Raw genomic sequence first — 12,203 nt, forward strand, 5'->3', positions numbered from 1 at the left:
ATTTCCCATAGTAAATTCCTGTTGATTTATTTTATTTGCTTGGTTTCTAAATCATTATGTAAGAACATGTTCCATCCTAGGAAACCTTTACCTCTAACCATCTATTTCTTTTGCAAATATTTATACATTGTGTCTAAATTTGGAATCTATCAAATTTGTCTTCTTTTAATGTAATGTATTGAGAATTTTCCTATATTGTTACATATTTACATTATATAATTTTTAAATGATTGCATATGTCACTCTAGGTATGTTCCATATGCAATATATCATATATCTATAAAATCAGTACCTTACTGTGTGAATATTCAAGATTGTTTCCAGCTTTAGCTTCTATAACTAACATGTAAGTATTAATCCTTGGCCAGTAATCTTTACACACATGACTTCTAAAAAAGAAGCTTTTTCTCATATAATTAGTCATATGCTGTGCTGGGTCTTTTGAGGATAAGAACTACCCATAAACTGGCACCCAACCTTAAATCACTTATAAGACTTTGACCCTTTGCAGCAATCAGATTGAATCAAGGATTAGAATTCCTGACTCTTCAGTACCTAAATTTTTCAATTCAATTGTTGTCCCCATTTTCCCATGGAATTATGGGAGCTGAGCTCCAGGGTAGGGATAGAGAACTCTATTTTCAAGGTGGGCCCTTATCTCTGTGAGCTGCTCCACTCCTGTGTAGTAATGCAAACTAAGGAAGAAGAACTACTACTGAAAATGAGGGCAGAGAGGGGCTGTTTCTGTCCCAAGATGTGAAGGCACACACACACACACACACACACACACACACACACACACACACTCACAGTGGAGGGTCATGCACAAGTGATCAAGAAACATGTATATGCTCTTTTGAGTATTTTCTCCTTCTTTTTATTTTTCAGCAAAGGGAGGGAATGTGAAACAACTTTCCAAGTTAATAATGCCCTGGGACAGCTGGAATGGCTATGATTTGAACCAAGCGGCTTGTCACCCTGATGCCATTATGACCCTTGCAGTGTTCAAGCAAAAGCAGGGATGAACTCACTGGGTTGAACAACACGCTCAGTGTCTTGAGAACAAACAGACTTTTCTTTGGTGTTAGTTACAAACCTCTTTTCTTTCTGCTTATTTAGTGTTCTAAGAAACAAGAGCTAATCTCCTGTGAAAGTTCAAGGAAAAGGCATGTGACACAGCTCCTGGCTGCCTTAGTCAGATATCCAGGGAAGGGGCTCGGCCTCCATTTTTGCCCTGCGTCCAGAGACTTTCTCCAGCTTTGTGGCTTTACTGATTTACAGTACTTTTATTTCAGGTGGGTTTGTTAATATACCTACATCTATCCATCTGTTTGTCTGCCTATATATATACCTCTAGCTGATGTCCTGCACCAGGCCATATATCAAGGACACAATAATACAATGTCTGTTTTTGAAGAATTTAATTATGGTGGGAATTCCAGAAAATAGTTGAATAAATGGTTGTTTACAATGCAATGGACTGTGATGAGAGACTATAAGACATAGTATGACTTAGAAGGGCCCATAATCTAGTCACAAGAAAGCTGTAAAAGGAAGTCATGAAATTTGTACTAATATTATTTGAAAAGTGTGTTACCTGGTCAAGAGATTGAAGAGTTACAAAAAAAGAGTTACAAAAAAATAGCAATCAAGAAAGGCCTGCTGGCACGAAATGCATTATTTTCTTGGATAATTTTAGTTATCAGGAAAGTCTGTAATATAACTATTGCCAAAAGTTTCAATGAAGAAGTTCTTCCAAAATTCGTTCTTTCTTTATAACTATTCTATTCAGCTTTCTTCGCATGTTTCCTTTCCTTGAACACCAGTCTCACACATCTCCATCATTTGAATTTTAATCAGTCACATCTTCTTGCTTCTGTTCTGCATTTTACATTTGGACCTTTACAATATTTGCCCTGTGCCCAAATAATACTGAAAAATTATTCTTGATGGAGGTTTGTTTCTGTTTATAATTCTGCAGTTAAAAGGAGGCAAGCTACAAATAATGCCAACCTCAAACTGTGGTACTGTACAAGAAGGCAATCCAGAGGTTAAGGGTTTTCCCAAGGACACACAGCTGCAGACCAGGGCTTATTAAGGGACCTTATTCCAGTACCATCCCTCTCATTCAAGCCCAAGCCATGGTATGACATATGTCGGTGTACTGGAAGGATTCCGGGCCACATTCCAGACACAGAGGTCGCGTGAAGGTCTGGGGAAAGCAAAGGACCAAGGTGGAAGAGAATAGTGGTGCTCAATGTTTCTAGGATGATTAGAATACATTAAAAAGGTTATTGTTGCCAAGAGCTTGTGAAAGTGAAAGAAAATAATTCATTTTAAAGAATCATATTATACTTGATGCTAAACATTGCATTATAGTAACTCCTATAATAGACTTGATCTTTGAAGTTCTACATTCAGCTCGTGGGATTTTCTACCCTAGGAAGAGTAAGAAATAAACTTTAAGAACCGCTTTTTCTAGATAGAGTTAAACATCACACACACACACACACACACACACACACACACACACACACACACCCCACTGTTAAAGAGCTTCAAAGAATTTGTGGATTTTGTTCTATTATTGAATCCACTTTCCTATATTTTCCAACTCTCCTCTCTCTGTACTAACAGATACACTTTAGTATCTCCCATCGTATATTGACATTCCTTTCAGTTCTCTAAATATTTTCCAATATCTACTCTGCTGTTCTCATCCAAAGTCCTAGCACATAGCCGCTCTTCAGTTTACTGTACTTCACCTGCACATCCAATTAGAAATTTCATGGCTGCACCTATCCTCATTGCCTTTTAGTAAAGCCAGTAGCTCAACTAATTTTCCTCCTAACTCTTTCTTGAATCTACAGCTTGGTAAGTTTCTAGAGTTTCCTTGGTAGACCTGCAACACTTAGAAAAATTGTAGTCTTGTGTAATTTGACAGCAATCATAAAATCTTATTTACTCCTGATGTTCGAGCCACAGTGATAGCACTGTGTTTACTGTGTTACTATTAAGTTTTGATGCAGGTTCTTAAAGGTCATTCTGTTAATTAACCCATCTAACAAATGTTCATCAAGTACCGACTATGTGCCAGGCACTGTTTGGGGGAATAACGGTCAACAAGATAGATGATCCCACGATTATGGAATTTCAGGAGGCTGTTCAGAGACGCAGCAGCAATGCAAGGGCTCTGCAGGCAGACAGCACTGTGCTGAAATCTTGATTCCACACCTGACAAATAGTTACATATTCACACGCTCATGTTTTCGACTATTCATTCATTTAGTGAATATTTAATGAGTGTTGATAATGTGTTTTAGTTGCTGATGTTACAGGCCAAACTCTGCCCTCAAGGAGCCTACTTTCTGTTGGAGAAGAAAAACTGCTAATACATGCAGGCATGTGTCATAAACTAGATAATTTCAAACAGTGTAATAATGATGAAGAAAGTAAAATAAGGTGATATGAGCTGGTGTGATCTACTCTGGTTCTCATTTAGAAGGATCTATTTAAGACTGAGTAGGGAAACCCCCAGGAAAAGGTGACATCCGGGCTGCGACGATGAGAGTACCCCAGTGCCAGAGGAGAGTGAAAGGGAAAAGCAGGGATAATTAGGGAGAAAGGTGAGATAGGAAATCTCCTGACCTCTGGATAAAAAAGCATAAAGCCAGTCTAGCTGGAGCAGCGAATGAGAGGAAACACTGACTAGTCGGTAGGTACTCGATGACAGTGGGCTGAGCAGACCATGTAAATATGCTCAGATTTTAATCTAAGTGTTTAATCTTTCTAAGACTTGGTTTCCTTAACCAAATAGAGATATTTCATAAAGTTGTTCTGAGAATTACAAGTTATAATTTTTTTACACTAATTAATTCAGTAAGCACTCACTTAAGTGTACTCTAGGCATTGAGAATAACGAGATGAAGAAGTTAGGAGTTATTCCCCAGGACTCCATAGTTGGGGTAAGAGAAGGACTTATAAGCTAAACACTCTAACACAGAAGAATAGACATGTAGGCTTCTTTTCCTTCCAATCCTTTCCATCATGCCATCTGCAACTGAATGAGGGCCACCAGTACCCCTTTTTAAAATTTCTTCTACAGTTTTCTGATTCACCTCTTGAACTTCTAGACCTGTTGTTCTCCAAAACATTCATCATATTTCTCTAATGTTATGTTCTAAAATTCAAACATTAATTCACACATATTTACTATGTGTCTACCATGTGCCATATTCATTAAAAAAACAGTAAATAAATGTGATGTAGCATTTGACTAAAATCCTTTAGTAATTCTGCGTTATCCTCAGGATATAATATAAACTCTTTAGTTTGGTTTATACAGTTTTTCCACTTCTTGACTTTCCCAAAATATTAGTACAAATGGAGATCAAATACCATTTGTCAGCTACTAAATGAAGCTATCAAATTTTTCTTAAAATATGCTCTACCTTAATTCCTTGACAAATATAACTTCATGAATCTAGAAGGCCCAATTAACATTTAAAATTCTTGGATTCCTCAGAGTTCCAGACCACAGCCTTGAGGTACTGGAAGACCTAAAGGTACTGTCCTGTGCCTTTCATCCGACTTTATGTAATGCCTTGTGTTCATGACTGTGGGCACCTCAGTTCTCATGTCCTGTCTCCATCCTCTGTGTCCCTAAACAGCAGCTCCTTGGTCACCTCTTAGATTTGCACAGTTCCTGAAGTCTCAGGACCAGTATAGCAAAGAATTTAAAGGTTTTAGTTATTCAAAGCCTAGTGTAGAAGGAGATATCAGTTCCAGATGGACAAATCCTCTCGGTTCTGGCTTACAACTTCTCATAATAAAGAAAAGGCCAAGGATGAATGATGATTCAAGGACACTCTTACAAATTTTTGGAATAAAGTCCCAATATCTAAGAGCAATTCTGATAACTCTTCTGTCTGCTGCTTGTTCCATTACATTCTCAAGCACTAAACTCACAAAAGTTTTTAAAGCCCTTGATGGCCCATGCTATACCTTGCCCTCATCTGTCCCTTGAACATCCTTCCCTATCCACTCCATCCTTTTATTGATTTCCTGTTTTCTTCCGATCTCAGTTCAGAAAATCCTCCCTGTGGAAACTTTTCTTTGTATCTTTCTGTGGTAATTTTAAATATGTCTGCAAACTCTTTGGCATTTCTTCCATCTCCCCTTAAATCTGAGTGAGTTTGTGACCCCATAGGAAAATGAGACACTGCTTCTGTGGCTAAATCATAAAAGGTATTGAACCTTATTAATAGAAATTCTTACTTTTGAAATCTTGGTCTTTCAGGTAAGAAACCTGGGTGCTCTGAAGTTTTGACCATGAAAAGTTCTTGTTCGGGTCCTTGGAAGAATAGTCCTAGCTAAGCCCAACCTTCTGGCGTATGAAGACCAAGATTTTATACCATTTTGTCCTCTCTTTTCTGCGATGTGATCCAAAAGCAGGATCTTGAATCAGAGAAAAAAAGGCTTTTACCTGACATAGAACCTGCTGGCACCTTGACCTCAAATTTCTCAGCATTCAGAACCTTGAGAAATGAATTTTCTTTGCTTTGAAATTATCTAGTCTCGGATATTATAGTAGCACTAACAGACTAGGACAGAAACACACAGAGTTTTAAAAATGTTTATATCAGTGTGAATTGAAAGATATAGAAATAGTATCAGAAGAAAAGGATTTAGGTCTCTGAAATTCTATGAGCAAGAAAAGCACTGAGAAATTTATTCAGCTGCAGCTGCAACATGACCAAGATGACCAGAGGACAGAAGCAAGAGCCCAGACATTGGTCAAGTGAATCAGAAAGCTGATCAGGTATTAGTTAAAGACACAATGTATTCCTCATTGAATCTCAGAGTTACAAACCAGTGAGTGATATGTACATTCTATGACAGCCTATGTCCTTTTCAAGCAGGATTGTACAGTGTAATTTTCCTATTCTTTTCCACCAACATCAATTGGATAGTTGATGCATTTTATGGAGCTATGGAAAGAAAAACTGTCCTTTTAATTTACAGATGTTCAGATTGAGAGAAACTGTATCCATGAAAAAGGACTGGAGGAAAAGTGATGTTCTTCTAGACTTCATTTTAATGATGTGATTCTAAACCTCAGGGCTGAAGCTGATGCCGTAATTAATTGCCTAAGACTTTTAGAGAAGGAGGAAATAAATGAATTTTTCATACATGTTAAGTTATCACATAAATTCATCCAGGTCCATTTAGATAATTTATAAAATAGAAGTGACTATGGCAGTCTTGAGCCATAGCCACACATTCTTTAATATTCAATTATTGACAGGTGGGTATTAAATTCACTTTTTGAAAATTTGGATTAAGTGATTTTTGCTTCTTTCTCTTTTATTAGTATTTGCTTGCATTACATGATGTTTACTTTCATCTTGGGGAGTGGGTACGTATATATAATACAGCTTGTTTCTTCTTTTTTACTTTTTTATTTTTTTTAACTTTTTATCGGTACCAGGGATCGAACTCACAACCGCCTGCTTGCAAGGCAGGTGCTTATGTCGCTGAGCTAAATCCCCAGATCCCATTGTTTCTTTTTTAATCTCCTTCCTCTTCTCATCCACTTCCTGTCCTCTACCTCTAAATAGGCTTTCTGCATTTTTATGTTTGTTATTATTATTTTAGTTCATATGTACAACACATAATGTTTATTTTCTTCGTAAATCCTCTTTTTTTGAACCTGGGAAGACTTGTAACTGCTTTAACTCAGGCATTCTAATTATCCTCAGCAAAGAAAAAGACAAGTTAGTGAAGGCAGCATCTTGAATCTTACCAACTAACCAACCCTCTAGCTCAGTGACATCTGTCAACACCTTTTGAAAGGAAAGCATCACCAGCTGACCTCTGCCCATTTCCTGACCCACAAATTAACAAAATATATGAATCAGCGGCTTTTGTGGTAAGCCACTACATTTTGAGTAGTCTCCAACGCAGCCATATATAACTGGAATACCACTTAAAGCTGGCTTTAGGAATCCCACTTTTGCTTCCATGAAACCTTGATCTTTTACCACACTGTGATACAATTTTCTGTTTATTGGTCTTTATCATCTTTCTTAAGGACAAGGGTGATATTCCGTCAAGCTCAGTGCTTGCACAATAGACACCCAGTATGGTCTTTTTTTCTCTTGTTCAAAAACTTGCTCTAACTAGCTCCACTGGCAAGGCTATAGATCAAGAGTCTTAAATATGCTTCGTTTCAGTTTTTCTGGTTTCGCTAGGCTGTTTGGGTTCTCTGGCTTCCACAGTATCCCGTACGCCCGCTCTGTCTGCGGATATTTATACGAGGGGCACTCTCTAAAATAAGAAACAGGTTCAGGGTAGTTTCGTTTCTCTAGAAATACACATGGATTTGAAACCAAAGTGAATAATTACCATGCAGAAACATGTTTTGAGTTTTGTCCCTCCCAGAACCTAAGAAAAATAGAACATAATGTGTAGCCAAACCCCAAATACTCCTGGGTTTGCACATCTCTAATAATCCCATCCAGATACACTTACTCTCACATAATGGAGTTCTGCTTCCAAGATTTTTCCAGTCTGAAAAACAACTCGTAGAGAGAATTGCTCTGCTGTGAGCAATAGCCTGCCTGATACTCCCACAGCTACAGTCACCCCAGAAATTCCAGGCCTAATCCTCAGTCCCATTTCAAAAATATGCTCTTTATTTAAATATCTGATAAATGTACCCACTGAGAAGTCCTGGGACCAACCAACTGGCATCCCAGCTCTGACATTCCCCAGCCACGTGACTGCCAGCAGGTTACTTGATCTTTCTGAGCCTGTCTCTGCACAAATAAATGGGGAGAATCCTAGCATCCCCTTAAAGGTTGTTGCAAGCATGGATGAGTTAATGTACATACCACAATCAAGTATACTGTATACACAAAATAATTTCCTGAATGCTACGTATTAATGTTATTGTTTCTATAGTCTCCTGTTCGTTCAGTGGATTATCAGACTGGATGGAGTTGATGTCTCCTGAAGATTTCTTGGCTCTATTGAAAGACATTGAATTGGTTAAATCACCCTGGCAAACAATTACTTTATTTCTTTAGAGAAAAAGTGCCAAACTTTCCTGTGGGGGAAAGTGATATTACAGAGGGGAAAAAAGGAACATTCCAGTTTTTCTTTAGTTCATGACCTACTTCCGTGTTCTTATGATCTGTGCTTTTATCCCATCTAATACAGACTTCTGAGGCTACCCAGACCATTATTTTCTGAATTGCAAATAAGGATCCATGGTCTCACAAGTACAAGGGTTCTTAATGGGGCTACATGACTCACTATTTTAAGTTAGGACTGCTATAGAAAAATGTAGGACATATGGTGACCATACCCAGGGTTCTCAAAGCTGGCTCCAAGAGAAGAAAACCAAAACAATCTGAAATCTCTAATATTTGCCAAAATAAATCTTGTGTCTCTCTCAATGTTATTCCTGTAGATATCTTTGTTTGAATTGGGCCTGTGCACCAGTTCCATTTCTGCTACCATCTCTGGGGATGAGGGAAAGAACACACCTCATGTTCCCGCTGTTAGCACGGAACTCTTTCAGGTGCTTTATTGGAGTGCAGGAAGTTAGAAATTCTTTTTTTCATTCTTCCTTTCTTTTCTCCATTTGGACCATCTTCAGATATTGCTTTTCTTTCTGGTTGTTTGCTAATAAATGAGAATAGCGTCATTCATGAACACATTTTTAGGATATTTATGATACATTTGCTTTTAAATGTACTTAATTCTCACAATGAACTTATAAAGCAAATGTCATAGGCTCCAGCCTACAAGGTAATAACCCATTATTTACAAAATATCAAATCTAAAGAATTAATAAATGGTAGAAGAGGGATTTGAACACCAAAATTTCTGATTCATAGATTCTCTTCAATCCTCATTGCTGTAATCCCATAGATTGTCTTGTGGAAGTCAGAATCAGCTTCAGTTAGCATATAGTGAGCATTTACCATGTGCCATTAAACTATTTAATACATTATTACTCTAATTCAAACAGATATCTCATGATATAAGTAATACTATCATTTTTGAAATTGAAATTTAATACCAAAACATTAAGAAATCTTCCTAGAAGCATGTAATTTATAACTAGTGGAAATGAGAATCAACATTCTTTTCTTTGATTGAAGTTTTAAAACACTTTCTAAATCCCCATCTAACAACAGAAATGCAAAATATGGTGTATTTAGGAATTTGACTATCAGGAGTATATTGAAGTAGAAATGTGGGCAGTGAGGTGGTATCAGATACCCCCATGGTCTCCCATTCCCTAAAGAGGAAGTTGGGGGCATTAAAAGTTTGTAAATGCAAAAAATAAGAGAAATGGGTAGGAAATTGGAGACAGGAAGACCAAATCTGCTCATTTTCACTTAAGTCATAGTGAAAGGCTTACTTTTGATATTTAAAATGACCTTTATTTTAATCAAGAGCATTGACTAGAAAAGTCTTCAAATGACTGCTTTGATTCTTGGAGAAAAAAGAAGCAATATAATTCACATCAGAAAAAATTGATATCAAAAGGATAAATGTCAAAAATAAAAATAGTTTTGATTTTGGGTTGAGAAATAGAATGCCTGTTTTTATTTGGTTCTCGTATAAATGAGAAAAAAGGACAAACTGTGAAAAGTTGAAGTCTAATTTCCTGTTGAGATATGGAGTGATTCCACCTTCCCAGCTTATCTCCTCTGACATTTTAGCTGCTCAGCACTTGGTGTAAGGAAGCTGTGGGGGAAACAGTACCATTCACTATTTTCATTTTTTACCTCATGCTCCTTTAATTCATATTTTCTAAGTAAATTACCACCGGGGCTGGGGATTTAGCTCAGTGGCATAAGCGCCTGCCTTGCAAGTGTGCGGTCGTCAGTTCGATCCGCGGTACCGACAAAAAAAGAAAAAAGAAAAAAAAATTACCAACAACCTCCAGTTATAAAAGTAATACATGTTCATTAGTGCAAATGTGGAGTAGATAGAAAAGGCAAAGGATAAAAATAAAAACCTTCCATAATCCTCATCTCCCTACATTGCCAGCACTTTGATAGATTTCATACGTTTTCATCTTTATGTTATAATTAAGTTTATAAGAATTGTCTCTTTTTACTCGAAATGTATAAAAAAAAATCAAAATATTTTCTGATGCTATCTGTGTTTGATGACATGGATTTTAATTACTACCTAAACTTCAATATACATAATATATAAACACAGTCTGTTTTTGGATGCTTAGACTGAGTTCAAATTTTCAGCACTAGAAATGTGGGATTTTCTTTGTGCATGGTCATTCCATGACTGTGACTCTTTTGGCACACACTTTGCTCAGAGTTTCTCAAGTTTTTTTCTCTACCAAAAATAATTAATGGTACTCACATAAGAGACTTTTTCTAGCTATCTAACACTTAACTAGGGTTATATCCAGTTTCTGTATTTCAATGAAATGTAACACCTTTACTTTTTTGCTTTCAAGTGAGAGTAAAGATAAATAAAAATGATATAAGGTATTTCCATGTATCTATTATATTTTACAAAATAATTTATAAATTTCAGTTCTTTATTTTTTTCAACATATCATATAATTGATTATGCTACTAGTTGGAAAGCCATGTTTAGCTGACTCTATTTTCTGAGTGGTTTAGTCATGTATTTCTCACTGAAGATCCTAAGTAGCTATGATTTTTGTCTTTAGGAATAAATAGGCTTCTAGTAGTGAGTTGCAATCTGAAGACAAAACTAGGCCTTAATTTTGATAAAAGAGTAATTGAAACCATGGGGAGGGTTGTGTGTCAGTACTTAAGTGTGTATCCTCATCCCTGCCCTGTCCAGATTTCCAGTGGTGTCCTTTCCCATGCCTCCTACCTCTGAATCACTAAGATGTTGCTAGAAGAGTATCACAAAGTCTTTTTGTTCTCTCAGACTGATATTTTTCAATTGAAATTCTGCCTAACTCAGCTGCCTACCTTTTCACCTTTGAGTAAGTAAGACCACAAAACATTTCTTCTCAGGCAGAATGATATGCAACCAGTTAAGATCAAGGAAGAAGAGATGAGCTGAGACTCCCAAGTGTAACTTAATATAATCTCCAGAGAAAGTGTCCCTACTTGAAGTATTTGTAGGATGGGCACTTTCCACAACTGAGAGGGATATCTCTCATCTAGAGGTGATACTGACAAATCATCCTAACTTGATGGGTACAAATATTCATTTTAGAATAATCTAATTATAGACAAAAGATATCTACCTACTGGAACTTTCATAATATTAGCTGAATCTTTACTGCAGTGACAGCACTGAAACTTGAACTGGCATTTCCTGAAGGACATTAATTTTGCTCATAAAGTAAAAAGAAATTGTTTAGCAACCACAATTATAGGAATGTGACTAGATACAAGAATAATGAGAACCAGAGACATATATGATGCTAGACCCGGCTCTCTCTTTTGTTCTTTCTATCTCTTGCCTAAGCTTCTCTTCTTAGAGACTTCATTCTGTGTCACTAAAAAATAGATGCGTTTTGTCCACACTAGTGAAAACACATTTTAGGTTTTACAGTTTCTAACTATGAGTAGGATTGACAAATTTTCTACATTCATAAGTCCAAAATTGCTGGGAAAAGGATTCATTGGCTAGCTGGGTTCTGGTGTTCAGACAAGTTCCAATAAATTTTGGACAACGAACAATGGTAAGAAAATTGTTTAAGAAATGCAGGATTTGAATAATTTTCTCTCAGAAGCATTTACTCTGTTTACTCCATCAGCTTACTTAGAAGAGTTAGTATATTTCAGGTAATTTATTAAACAAGGGAGAAGCAAGACCACTGAAATTAGAAGGAGGAGAGAGATTCATATATACACACAAATATGAGTCACTTATTTTTCCTGATGATTATGATTTTTTTCCTCCCCTCTTTGGAACTGCAGTTCACAAAGAGAAGCCAGAGGTCATCTTTTCCGGCTTAGGGAAGCAAGTACTGGTTGTATTTTTCAGAGTGTCAGCTTTCTCTGGCCAGTTTCCACTACAAAACGGCAGAACTGTTTACTCTTTCCCACACCCTGGCATTCAGCAGACTGCTACCTTCCACTGCAGCAAGCTGGAAATTGCACACTAATAAGAAACATACACATAAGCATTGAAACCAGTTTTTTTTTTTTTTTTTTTTTTTTTTATTA

The sequence above is a fragment of the Cavia porcellus genome, unplaced genomic scaffold (genome assembly GCF_034190915.1).
Source record: "Cavia porcellus strain 051 isolate PalLab524CR breed Dunkin Hartley unplaced genomic scaffold, mCavPor4.1 scaffold_9, whole genome shotgun sequence".
Lineage (NCBI taxonomy): Eukaryota > Metazoa > Chordata > Mammalia > Rodentia > Caviidae > Cavia > Cavia porcellus.